Here is a 13,403-nt window from a genome sequence, read left to right as displayed (position 1 = left end):
CGAGAGGCTGCACAGCTTTGAAAGGCCTAAAAATAAAAACTTCCAGTGTTTTATACAACAATTACAATCTCATGCAGAAAAGTGTTTGGAAACATTGGAGAGGAGGAGACACACGTGAAGAAACAGATTGGAGAGGAGGAGATGCATGGGAGGGAACAGCAGTGAGAAGGAAATGGGAAGGAAACGTGGCAAGGACAGGGCTGTGGTGTCACAGTGTGTCCGAGGACAGGACTGGACACATCAGGGGACACTCTGTGTGTCCCCTGTCCCAGGGGTCACTCTGTGTGTCCCCTGTCCCAGGGGTCACTCTGTGTGCCCCCTGTCCCAGGCAGGACCAGCCACGTCTGCTCTGCCTCAGAAACTCCTTGTAATTCACGTTGTGGTTTGCAGCAGGAGTTTGCAGCCACCAACCACCCTCCTTCCTTCCTTCTGTCCTTCTCAGTATTTCCAGTCAGAGCTAGGCTGAACAGAAGAAAACCACCGGAGTACAGAAATCACCACTGTTTGGAAACCGGTTTTCAAACCAGGCACTGAGACAGAAGAAAAACAAACCATGGGGAGATGCAAAGTGCTCTGTCAAGCAGTGATCACCCATTCCCTGCCTCCCAGAGTGTGGAAATCAGGCTTTTCCTCCCTGATTTGTTGGGGTCCCTTTGAGATCTGCAGGGAAAGGGCAGTTTGTACATAGGTTATACAGTAATTACGAAACCCAAGGACACCACATCTGTGGTTTTTCTGAGCTCACAGGGCCACAGGGACAGAATGCTGACACCAAAGTGCTCAAAAGCACATAAAAACCACCAGTATTGATGACAGACCAAGCCAATATTATTATTTTCCTACCAGGAAAAAATTTACTCACTTTCCTAGGCCTGGAGAAGCGAGGAGACGCGTCTGCTGTTAGAGCAAATTGATTTGTGCCCTTCAAGAGAGGAAAAGATCCCAACCCTGCAATCACAAGCACAGCATTTTGATTAAATTAGAGACCCATTAACGTGAGCACTTCTGGTCCGTGATGAGGGCAGATAAAGTGACCTTGATGCACAGAGCCATTTTCCAGCCTGGGCTGCTGGACAGCCAAACCCCAAGGGACAAACACCAGGATTCGCTGGGACTGGACTCCACACAAAGCCAGGCAGGTCGGGTGTTGTGAAAATAACACCGAGAACCTTTGCTGCTTCAGGGGAATTGGAGTCCCAGCAGGATGAAGGGAGCAGAGGAGCTCATGTGACAGGGAATGGCGAGCACAGCCCTGCTTGGATGTGTCCCATAAATGTGATTTCTGTCTCCCTGCGTGTGTTGATGCCTTTGCTTTGACAGAGTCACCAGTGACACGAGGCCAGAGCACTGCGTGCTCCAGCCCCGGTGCTGCTGCTGCCAGGAGGGTTCAGTGCTCCAGATCATTCCTGGCCCAGGGCATCAGACATGGCATCAGCTGTGGATTTGATGATCCCTGTGGATATTCCATGATCAGGCTGCACGCAGGGGCCACAGCAGCCCCACATCACCAGCCCGAGGGGCTCGGGGACATCTCTGCATGTCCCACAGGCTGGGCTCTGGCTGGAAGCAGAGCTGGGAGCAGCCAGGCAAGCAGCTCACCTGGCAGGCTGCACCAGTCGTTAGGGCAGTTAATTAAGCACTGAAACAGGATTCTCATCCTTAGAGCAAACCTTCCTGCAGCAGAAGGGCCCTGGCCAGGGGTCCAAACTACGTAGGAAAGGAAGTTTACTCCTGTGTGAGTTCCAGACCTGAGAACTCGTGAGTGTTTTCCCTGGCTGAGGGAAATTTGGTCAGCTGGTTCTGGCTGTGAGCAGGGCTGTGGCTGTAGTGACCCAATATGGCAAAAGTGCCAGCACTTCCTTAGGGAGTGCAAATATCCGCTCTGGAGCAGAGTTCTGTGTGTGCACAGGTGCAGCCATGGGAAATTGTGAATCACCAGAGGCTGGAGGGACCTCAGGGATCACCTGGAGCTGATTCAAGCAATCCCCACACGCATGACTGATGTTTTTATCACCTATTTTTTAAAGCTTCCAAGGGCAGAGGTTGTAGGACCAAACATCCTGTTAATGCAAATCTGATTTCCTGGAAGTTCCGCCCATCCAGCAGCACAGCGGGGATGGTGCCACATGGAAACGTGGGGGAGCAGTGATAGGAGGAGTCGTGCTGCCCTCCTGCCTTTACCCCGTGCCATTCCCGCATCAACACGAGCCTCTCTCCTGCCTCCAGCACACCCCGCACCCGGGCAGATCCTTCCACAGCACCAGGGGCTTCTCTGGGGGTCCACACCTCGCTGTGGTGTTTGTAGGGACCTTTCCCAGTCCCTGCACTCCCGGCCCGGGGCACACGGAGCTGCCCAGAGCCGTGCCCAAACCTGCTCGGCAGCCCCGGCAGCAGCTGGGGAGCCAAGGGCAGCCCCCGCCGCGGGCACTGCTCTGATGAGGTTCCCAAATCCCAGAGCAGCTCCTCCGGTGCTGCCGCCGCCGGCCAGGGCTGGGGACGGGAGTGCCCCGAGGGGGAGGATGGGGCACTGGGTGCCTCTCGTCCTTTGGGGCTGTGCATTACCCGGGGCTGGGAGGGAACAAAGCCCTCCAGGCAGCCCCCCCGCCCCGCTCTCCGGGCTCTGGCAGCGCATTCCTGCCCTGAGCCTCGGCGGAGCCCCTGGGACCACCCTCCCTGCTCGCAGGCACAGCGGCGGGGGAGCCCTGCACGCCCCAGCACATCCTGCGCGGCGCAAGAGCCGCCGCCTCTGCCTTTGTTTTTGCTGGGGTTGCAGGAAAGGAGGGAATGCGAGGCTGGAGTGAAGCAGGGCTCATCCCTGGGCCTCCACCCCGTCCATCACCGAACCTCTGGCTCCTTCCTGGTTTTCCTGCAAGATCAGCTTATACCAGGAGCAGGGAGGTGCAACAGGGAACCCACACGGAGTCCTCCCAGCACAGGAGCCCTCCGTGTCCCTGCCACTGGAGCCCTCGCTGTTCCCACCCTCCGCAGCCTCGCACTCGGGAGCAAAACACCAAACCAGGGCTGGATTAGGGAACTGGCAGTCCCAAAGCGCCCCAGGGAAAAGAATATTCCCTTCTCCCTTACTACTGTCCCCGAGGGAGTTGCTCATCCAGCTTTGCAGTTGGAAAGAAAAGCCCTGACGCAATCCCGGCGTTGCCATGGCGAGGAGCGCGGCACTGCTCTTCCCTGTGACCGGGATTTACCGGGCTGTGGGACAAAGCCACAGGGACAGGGAGGGGGGACAGGATCCGCAGGGATCAGAACCATAGCGAGCACGGGGAACGGATCCACAGAGAGCAGAAGGATCCACAGGGAGCAGCGGGATCGGATCCGCAAAGAGCAGAAGGATTGGATCCACAGGGAGCAGCAGGATCGGATCCACAACAAAAAGGTGCACGAGATCAGGGCTGGCACGAGTTGCCCTGAGGTGACGGGGGAGTCACAGCAGAGTCAGGATACCCGAACTGGGGTGTTAAGGAATGAGCTGAGGTCAGGGGGGATTCACAATCGGAGATACTCCAGCACCCAGCTGAAGTTGGGGGGAATTCAGGGCTGGGAATGCCTGTGCACCCCGATTGAGGTCAGGGGGGATTCGGGGTTGGGAATGCCCGTGCACCCCGGCTGAGGTGAGGAAGATGGTGAAAATAAAGCATGTGGTAACCATGGCAACTATGGGACTGCCTTGGCGCTGAGCTGCAGCTTTATCAGGGCTGGTGCTTCCCAGGCAGATTATGGAAAACCAAACCTTGTGTGTCAGACCGTCCCTACCTGCCCAAACACAGCCAAATTTAGAAACAACTGCTCCCAGCATCTCCAGCAGCAGCCTCGTCACTCCTAACAGGCCACACTAGGGTGTTACTGTGGGATTTTTGCCCTTTTTCTCCAGCACTCCCAGCACAACATTCCAGCCGCTGTCACACATGATTGCTTTTCCAGCATAAACCCTTCACCTCCCAGCTCTGCCACAACGGAGAGCCCAGCCATGCCATGGGCAACGTGATTCAGGGCAGCAGCACCGGCCACTCACTCCCATGGGATCCAAAACTGCCTGGAAAACCCTGATGGGGGCTGCCCCAGCTGCTTCCCCATGGGTGGGCTCTCCCCCACATCTGCCAAGGTCTCCCTGCAGCTGCTCCAGGGTGGGAAAAGCAGCAGCAGCAGCAACGTGCGGTTCCCTGCTCCCACCTTCCCTCCTGTCACCCTCCCGGCTGCATTAAGGACTCAGTTCAGTTATATAAGCGCTCATTAATCATCATCTAAGAGTATTAGCAGCATTGAGTTCTTAAGGGCAGGAGATGCTACCCAAGGACGGGACAAACAGCCTCTGACCGCCTGACACCGGGTGACCTTGTGGCACAGAGGGCTGGAAACTCAGGGAGGGTTTATCACAGTCTGCAGGGGAAAAGCTGCCAAGAATCAGGAACATCGTATCCCTCCCCAGCAAGGGGTAAAGTACACACCGAGGGGGGCCAGCCCAGGTGTCGAGGGAAGCTGGAGCTTTTCCAGACCTCTTGGGCTCCTCAGTACACTCCCTCAAGCACTGCCTCACTGCGGTTTGCTGCCGCGATTTGCGGTGGGGCCGGTGGTCTCACACCCCCTACAATCCCAGGCAGGGTGGCCTTTGCTCCAGCTCCCTGCACGAGGTCCCCGGTGTCCCCCCTCGCTCCCTCTGCTCCTCAGCAGTGCTGCTGTTTCCCTGCAAGGGCACGTGAATCACCTTGAGCCCACAGCCCTCCCTGAGTGATTTTACTGCCATCGGCCCGGCGGAGCGAGCCGGTCTCTGCGGGAACAGCCGCGATTGCAGAAATCCCTGAACTGCAGCATCAACGTTTTTTTTCCTGCCCAGAAGGTTCCCGCGCCCTCGCATGAGCTCATCCTGCACCGTCCCCTTTCCGCGCCTCCCGTAACCCAACCTCTCCCAGCCCCGTGCCGCAGAGCAGGAATGAGACACGACAGCGGAGCAGATTCTTGGCTCCGTGGGTCACTCTCTCCCCGCGTTGCCTCTCGGGGAAGCTCCAAGTCATGCGACTCCTTCTCTTTTTTTTTCCCCTTAAGGTGGGGAAACGAGTCGGGAAAGTTCCCCCGCTCTCCCCCCGTCGCGCTGATCCCAATGGAGGCAGGTAGAGGCAGCGTCTCTGCCTCCAGCAGCACCACACCTGCCCTGGGAGCCGGGCGTTCCACAGGGAAAGGCCAGATCCTGGCACTGCACAGGCTGTGCCACCCAGCCCTGCTGGCCTGGGACAGGGGAGTGACTCCTGGAGCTTTATGGGGGAGCTTGGCAGAGCAGCAAAGACCCCCAGCGCCCATCGGGGTGAGCTGAAGGGGAGCAGGGGCTGAGCTCCCCAATGCCACATCCCCAGGTTGGCAGTGCCACGTAGCCCCGCACCGCTGGAAATCCTCCTCCCACAATGCCCAAAAGCGCTGGAAGCGGCAGCTGGCTGCTCCCAGCAGCCCGGAGCTGCCCCAGAAAGCTGAGCTCCCCCGGCATCGCTGCCGTGCCGGGAGCTGGACGTGACCTGCTTCCAAACGCAGCGGGATGGAGGATGGGAGGGAGCTGCGGGATCCGTGCCAGCCCCACGCCCCGAGAGCAGCAGAAGCCACCAAGAACTGACACCAGGCTGAGCCCCTTCTTCCCCATGGCTCTAAAAGCCCAGAAAATGCTTCCTTCCCTCCTGCCTGCTGCATGACCCCATCTCAGCTGGGGGGGTCGCAGGGTGGAGAAGAATTTCATCTTTACCACCATCTCAGAGCCCCCTCCCCTGCTGCCTCGCACTGGCAATCCCTCGCTCCAGCCCGGGGGGTTCTGGTGTGGCCGGGGGCCTGGCAGGGAGATCTACCATTGTTCAGCACCCCAGGGGTCCCTGCCGCGGCCCCCCGGCAGCGTCCCCCGGGTGCCGGGGTGCTGAGCGCTGCCGTGGCCGCGGCAGCAGAGGGCAGCCACGCTACACGCACCGATCCTGCCCACGCGGCTCCGCTCGCGTGTGCCCGCACAGCCCACGCGTGTGCCACGGCCGCGCCAGCAGCTCCGTGTCACCCCGTGCCCTGGGGTCCTGCCCGCGTCCCCCTCTTCCAGCTCCGGGCTGCAAACGGGGAGGATCCTGGCCCTCAGCACCCCCTCAGCACCCCACAATCCCACCGCAGAGCGTCAGGCTCTGCCCACGTCCACAGGGTTGAACACGTGTGGCCACTGCAGACGTGGGCTCCCCACGTGGACCCCCAAGTGCAGTGGCCGTGGGTGGCCTGGCAGAGGGTGCAGGGCACAGCGGGAGCTGCCTGGGGACAGGCACTGCCTGCCCGAGCCCCCCAGCCTCACACGGAGCTGCCACAGGGCTCGTCCCGGGGTCTGCAGCCACCCCGCTGTGCCGAAGGTGGTGGGTGGTCCCAGGACTTCCCTGGCACATGGCCCAGCTCTGCCCCCCACCCCGCGCTCCCCTCGTTCACCAGAGTCCCCCACACACACACCAGACCTCCTGCAGCCCCCCCAGTGGGGTCCCGCTGCCTGTGGGGGGCAGCCAGACAGTGCTGGGTCCCCCAGCCCCCCACATGTGGACACACACGCACAGAACACACGTGTGCATGAACTCACACACAGGTACCTGCACCCCCATCCCAGCACAGGGCGGCTGCTGGGTGTTTGTGGGGTCACCTGCCCGCAGAGCCCCACACGTGTGTGACCACAACCAGGGTGTGACGGTGCTGGCTGGACCCAGCACTCTGCAGGGTCAGAGGTGGTGGCAGTGTGAGGTCCCCCTGTCCCTAAGCTGCCCCTGTCCCCAAGCTGCCCCTGTCCCCAAGTGACCATCTGTGACAGGGTGAATCCCACACTGCCAGTGCCTCAGTTTCCCTCCCGGCACTGCTGCAGGAAGAACCAGCCGGTACCAAATAACCCCGTCTGTCAGTGTTGCCCCAGAGTGGGATCCCCGAGCCCCCACACCCCTGCACACGCAGAACACACATCGGTTCTTGCATGTATGCACGCCCAGACACGCGTGCACGATCTGCACCGTGCACACACGTGTGCAACCACACACCTGGGAAATGCCACGCGTGTGCAACCACGCGCCTGGGATGCCACGTGTGTTCAATCTCCCGCGTGGATCCAGCCGGTCCCCCTCACCCCACCCCGCCGTGGGCCTGGGCCCCTCGGCAGCCCGGCACCGCTGTGCCCTATTGCAGCCCAGCACCGCTGTGCCCCATTGCAGCCCCGCACCGCTGCGCCCCATTGCAGCCCAGCACCGCTGCGCCCCATTGCAGCCCCGCACCGCTGCGCCCCATTGCAGCCCAGCACCGCTGCGCCCCATTGCAGCGTCGCCGTGGCAACGCTCCAGATTTATCAATGGAGATGCTGCGGAAGCGCTCCGGGGAAGGCGGGAGGGAGGGAGGGGTGTTCTGTGGGAGCTGCCGGGGGACAGACGGACAGAGGGATGGCTGGGGGGGGCTGGGCTGCAGGACGGGCTGTCGCGCTAGCAGAGTGAGGCACACGCGTGTGTGGGGGTGCGCTGTGCACACGTGTGTGAGGGGGGCTGCAAATGAGGGTGGCTGAGTACTCTGCCTCTTCCCTGCACACCTTCCCCAAGGTTTTCACAGCCCTGGGGGCTGAAAGGGGGCTCTGTGCCCTGTGTGGGCACAGGGAGAGGGTCCTGAGGTGAGGCAGGCATTCCCTGCCTGATTTCCTTTCCTTTCCTGACAGCAGCGAGGGACAGAACCAGCAGCTCCCAGCTCCAAAAGGGGCCAGGGCTGATCCAGGAGGGGAGAACCCTGATCCCAGCGAAGTGGCCAACGTGCACCAGGGGTTGTCAGGGCTGTGGGGTTCCCCCTTCCTGGGGAAGTGCTGCTGGTTTCACACATGGGCCGTGACTCAGGCACCCGACTCTATTCCTGTCCTGTCCCTGACTCAGCATGTGGCTCCAGGCAGGACACGCTCTTGCCAGCCCCACACACCCGCCGCGGGGAAGAGGAAGCAGCTCAGGGACTTTCAGAGCAGCAATGTCCCCAGACAGTGTGGGGTCCATGCCCTGTCCCCCCACAGCGAGGCAGGAGCACCCAGGGCACCTGCAGTGACCCCCAGCCCTGCAGCCTTCGGCCTCACAGGCTCTCCCTCCTGCATGAGGCACCCGCATGCTGTGGGGATGGGCACAGCTGCCCACACCCTGCACACAGCAGGGACCTTCCCTGCAGCTCTTCCAGGAAGGGCTGGAGAGGAGGAGATGGGGATGGGATGGCAGGTTCACACCAGCTCAGCACTTTCACAGCTCTCCCCAGCCCCGTCACACCCGGCTCATCACATGCCTGCTCACACCCACCCCCCCCCCCCCCGCGCCCGCCCCAGGCACCCGGCCAAACCCACAGCAGAAAGGGTGGAAAAAAAATCCAGTAAGTGACTGACCGTTTTCCAGCCTCACCACAAAACATTCCTGACGTTCTGAGTGCGTGTGTGCACAAAGTTCCACGGTGCTGGTGGTGGTGGCATGGCCCCACCGAGGACTGGGGACATGGTGGACCCTCTGCTGGGGCACAGCATCACTCACGGCCACACTGGCTCTGCCCTGGCTGCAGCAGGGCCTGGGGGATGCACTTTTGGTCTGAGAACAGACAGAATTGGCTCAGTGATGGCACCTCCAGGCCAGGGGCTGCAGGACCAGGACGAGCCAGAGCTGGGCAGTCAGCTGCCACCCCAGAGCTCACTCCCAGCCCAGCGGGCAAGCGGCCAAGCCGCAGGATGCCTGCACAGGCCGGCCATGCCGTGAGCCAGGCAGTTGCCTATGGTTGGGTTTTACACCTGCCGGCCCAGGGAGAGGCCACACAGCCCCAGGTGAGCTTGGACCTTGGAAATCCCCAGCTGCCAGAGCCAGGTGCCCGCCTGGCCCTGGTCACTGCAGCTCCTGCAGCCAGGGCGAGAGGCAGATGTTTGGAGATCCCCAGAATCAGCAGTGCCCGTCAGCCCCTGCCCCGCATTCGGGATCCTCAGGTCTGTCCTGCTGGCTGCAGGGCAGGGTGTCCTGTGCCCCTGTGTGTGTCACTGCACCTGGCAGCAGCCCTGTGACTGTCCCCATGCCGTGACCGCCGTGGGATCGATGCCTGGGGTGCACCAGCAGCTCCCCGGTGCTGGGGCGCGGAGGAAGCTGCCAGCGCAGCTTCACACGGACTCGCCTGTTTGTTTGTTTAACACATGAGTCATTCCCCGATCACGGTGTCCCCGATCAAGGCGTCCCAGTCCCTGTGTCCCCGTCCACACCTGCCTGTGCTGACTCACTGCTGGCTGTGACCCCCCTCACTGCCACCCACCGCCCCCCAAACCCACCGAGGGGGCTGCAGCCCCTCAGGAACGCATGGGGTTCGCTCAGGTAGACAAACACCTCAGCAGCACCTGGTGAGGAACGGGGTTCAGGGGGTTTGGCTGAGGCAGCAGCAGCACCAGGTCACGGGCGGTGACGTGGGGGCAGAAGGCCACAGGCAGCGTGGGCAGAGTGGGTCGGGGCGAGCTCAGCAGAGCAGAGGTGGCTGCAGCAATCATTGCGAAAGTGAATCTGGTGAGCAGGGCCTGGGAACGGGCAAGCGGGGAGGGGGCAGCTGCTGCACCTTGCTCTGACTCACAGAGGCTGCCCGTGCCGTGGCACCGGGGCTCGGGTACTGTGTGCCACCACCAGCACAGCACCCTGGGCACTGCACAGTGCCACTGACCCCCAGTGCACTGCCTGAGGTGCTGCACGGCACTGCCGGCTCCTGGCACAGCACTCTGGGCATCACATGGCACCACTGATCCTCTCCCTCTGCAGCCACCTGTCCCTGCCCAGGTCCACAGTGCTGCCTGCATGACACCGTGGATCTCCAGACCCTTGCCCAGCACTGGGCTGACAGCCAGGGCAGCTGCAGAGCCCGGTGCCAGCGGTGGCTGAGCGCCAGGGGCAGGTGGAGCTGCAGCCACAGCCCAGATCTAGGGTAAACCTGCAGATGGAGCAGCCCTGGCCCCCCAGGCAGAGAGCAGCCCCCCGGGCTGGAGCTCAGGGCAGCGCCTGGCACCGCTGCTCAGGGGTGGGCACAGCTGGAGCCGCCCGAGACACCCGGGAAACGCGCCCAATCCGGAACCCCACGCCCAGCTGGGCGGGAGTCGGGGCGTGCACCGTGCCACCCCGAGCCCGGGGCATCCTCCTCTTGCACACCCAAAGCCACCGGCTCGCAGGGACCCTCCGTCCCCGCGGCCCAGCCAAGGGACACTTGCACCCACCGAGCAGCCCCACGGGCACCCCCAGCACCGCCACCCGCATCCCGCCGGGCCGGCCGCGGGTCCCGCGGGCTCCACGTGGACTCGATGGCCGGAGCGGCCGGGGGGGGGGTGGTGGGGAGCGGCAGGAATCCAACACTGAGTCACGGCTTCCTCTGCGAGCCGTGAGTCATCGCGGAGCGCCAGGCGCCCCGGCCGGCGTGCGGAGCCCGCGACGCGCACACGGCTGCATGTGAGGGCAACCCCCGCGTGGAGGGGGCCCTGCGCACCCCCCGTCCGTGGGATCGGTGCGAACACACACACAGATGTGCCCGAGGGCACAAGCACTCACACCAAGTGTGCACACACCCGGGGTCTTGAATGCCCCTGTCCTCCACGTGCACAAATTTGGGAGGACGCGTCTGTGCAAGGCACACACGAGTGCAGCCCCGCTCTCCACGCTGACCTGGAGCGCTGCCCTGTCACATTTGTACATCGGGCCGTGGGCTGGAGCCCACCTGTGGGGCTGGGGCTCACCTGTGGGGCTGGGGCTCACCTGTGGGGCTGCAGCAGCAGTTTCTCCTGAGGCTGTGGCTCCTTACTCTTGATACCCTGGAGACAAAGAAGAGGATGCAGGGAAACTTTGTCCAGCTGCAGATCCCTGCTGTGCCCCTGCTGCTTGCCAGAGCTTTCTGCCACCACCCACGCAGAGCCCTGTGCAATAGGTGCCCACAGCAGCGCATCTGTCCTTCCCACACAGTTGGACGTGGGGTGAACGGAAGGAGGGCTGCAGGACCTGCACAGCCACCCACGCACACGCAGCCGTGGGTGCACACGTGTGACCCGCACCCACCCTCACACGCAGCACCAGGACACCCCCACTTTGCCACCTGGCAGCTTGCACCCACAGCTCCCCGCTGGTACTCGCTGCACCCCGCCTCTCTGGGGGGGAGTCCCCGCCACTTTTTGGGGGAAATGTGATGAAATTGCACTCTGCAGAGCCGCAGCTCAGTGCCACGACCACAGAGCCGGGGGTGGGGTGGGAGTTGGGGGGGTGGGGAGGGATGGTCAAGGTTATGCCGCGCCAAGCCCGGCCCACGATGGAAACCGCCGGGGCCGGGCTCCTGCCCCAGCCCGGGGGAGCGAAGGGGGGCCGCCCCCGCCGACGTGGCAGCCGCTGCCCGAACCCCGGCAGGGCTGAGCCGGCGGGACCCCCCCGCCCGCAGCCGTGCGAACGAGGGGACCCCCGAGCGCAGCGCCCCGGGCTCTTGTGGCCCGGATCCCCCCTCCCCACACGGAGAGAGCGCAGGGACCCCCGGGCGGCCCCGGCTCCCCCCGCGCTCCGGATCTGCCGTGGGAGCGGGGGGGGGGGGGGGGTGTGGTTGCCATGGTAACGGAGCTCCCCGCGCGCCGGGATGAATGGGCCGGGAGCGCGCGCGATCTATGAATGAACGAGCGGGGCCGGGAGGGCGGAAAGCCCGGGATGGATCGAGGAGCACGGAGCGGAGCCTCGGGCTCAGCTCCGCCTCCCGGTCGGTACCGAACCCCTTCCCGCCGGTCCCCGGGAAGTCCCCGCCCGCTCCGAACCCCTCCGAGCTGCGACCTGAGCTGTGCCGGTAACCGGGACCTGCCCGGTGCCGTCCCGGTCTCTGCCTCCGGATCCGGGCCGGGCTTTGCCGCCGCGGCGGGCAGGGGTCCGGCGGGCCGGGGGGAACACCCGGCCCGGATTCCTCGGGCGGAAGGGAATGGAGCAGGACCTGACTTGTGCCCCCGGCCCAGGACAGCCCCAGACCTCGACTGGGTGGGCCGAGGGGCTCCAAAGCTGGACCCGACTTCGCGCACCCCTGACCTGGGCACCCCCAGGGCTGATCCCGGTCACTGCTGCTGCTGGGATTACCGAGGGGACCCCAGCACCGGGCTGCCCTTCCGGGCTCGGGGTACTCAGGGCAGAGCGGGGAGGGGAGGTGGGGGGTCCCTGGGGAATCCTCGGCTCCTCCGGGCCCCCTCCCTGCCAGCCGCCGGGCCCCAGCCCTGCCCGGCCCCCCCTGACCCCTCACCTCCGCCCCTGTAAGCGGTTCCCAGAAGGCAGGATGGGAGGGGGGGCAGGATGGAGGCGGGGGGGAGCAGGGCGAGGGGGGGCACCGCCTCATCTTCCCAGCAGGGTCCGGGTCAGCCCTGGGTGTCACCGTCCCCCAGGACAGCCCGTTCCCAGCACAGGCCCTGGGCGGGGAGGGGGTGGGGAGGGGGCATTCCTTGGCTGCCTGGGGGCTGAGTCACCCCCGGCCACCGCGGCCACGCAGAGACACGCCACGGCCACACACACGGCGTGAGCGGGGAGCAGAACACGCGGGGACACACGCGTGTGGCCGGGTGTGTGCAGATCTACGCAGCGCTGCCACCGCCGTGCCCCTGGGGGGACACACGCGTGGGCACACGCGGTGACATGAGTGGGAACACGCAGAGACACGGCATCCACTCTCGGGGACCGTGTGCACACAGAACGCACACGCATGCACACACATGTACACACACACACATTTACACACACGGATTCGGGGGCGGTGCAGGCACGTGCCCCTCTCAACCTCCGCCCGCACAGCACAGCCAAGGGCTGAGCATCCCCCAGCTGTCACCAGCACGCGTGGGGACCTCCCCCAGCACCCCGTTCCTGGGAGATGGAGGCCGGGGGCTGGAGGGGGGGCCCGGAGCCGGCTGTGGGGGCGAGCGGCCGAGCGCCGCCGGGGCTGCGTCACGGCTCTGACGCACCGTCGCTACCTGTGGGTCCCGCTGCTATAAATAGCCCCACGCACGCCCCATCTGCCGCTCGCACCGGGCGTTGTGACGGGGGGGACACCCCTCTCCGTGCCCCCCGTGCCACCGGGGGACAGGTGGCTCCGTGCCAGCCCTGAAAATCTGAGAGGTGGCTGGTGGGGGGGTGGTGGCACTGTGCCACCTGGCAGGGCCTGGGCTGGCAGGGCCAGCTCGGACGTCACGAGAGCTCCTCGAGGTCCTCGTAAACACGGTGACGCAGCGGCGCTGCCCTCTGGCCCCGCGTCCCCACCAGCTCTGTGCTTGCCCTGGTCCGTGGTGTGGGGATGAGACCCCCACGGCTGTGTCACCCCCACAGGCTGTGGGGCCGGGGTCACACAGGGGTGACCCCTCACCGTGGCCATTTAAGCGCCATCCCCTGTGGATACCAACG

Source organism: Prinia subflava, chromosome 8, assembly GCF_021018805.1.
Source record: "Prinia subflava isolate CZ2003 ecotype Zambia chromosome 8, Cam_Psub_1.2, whole genome shotgun sequence".
Classification (NCBI taxonomy): domain Eukaryota; kingdom Metazoa; phylum Chordata; class Aves; order Passeriformes; family Cisticolidae; genus Prinia; species Prinia subflava.
Note: the sequence above shows the minus strand (reverse complement) of the source record.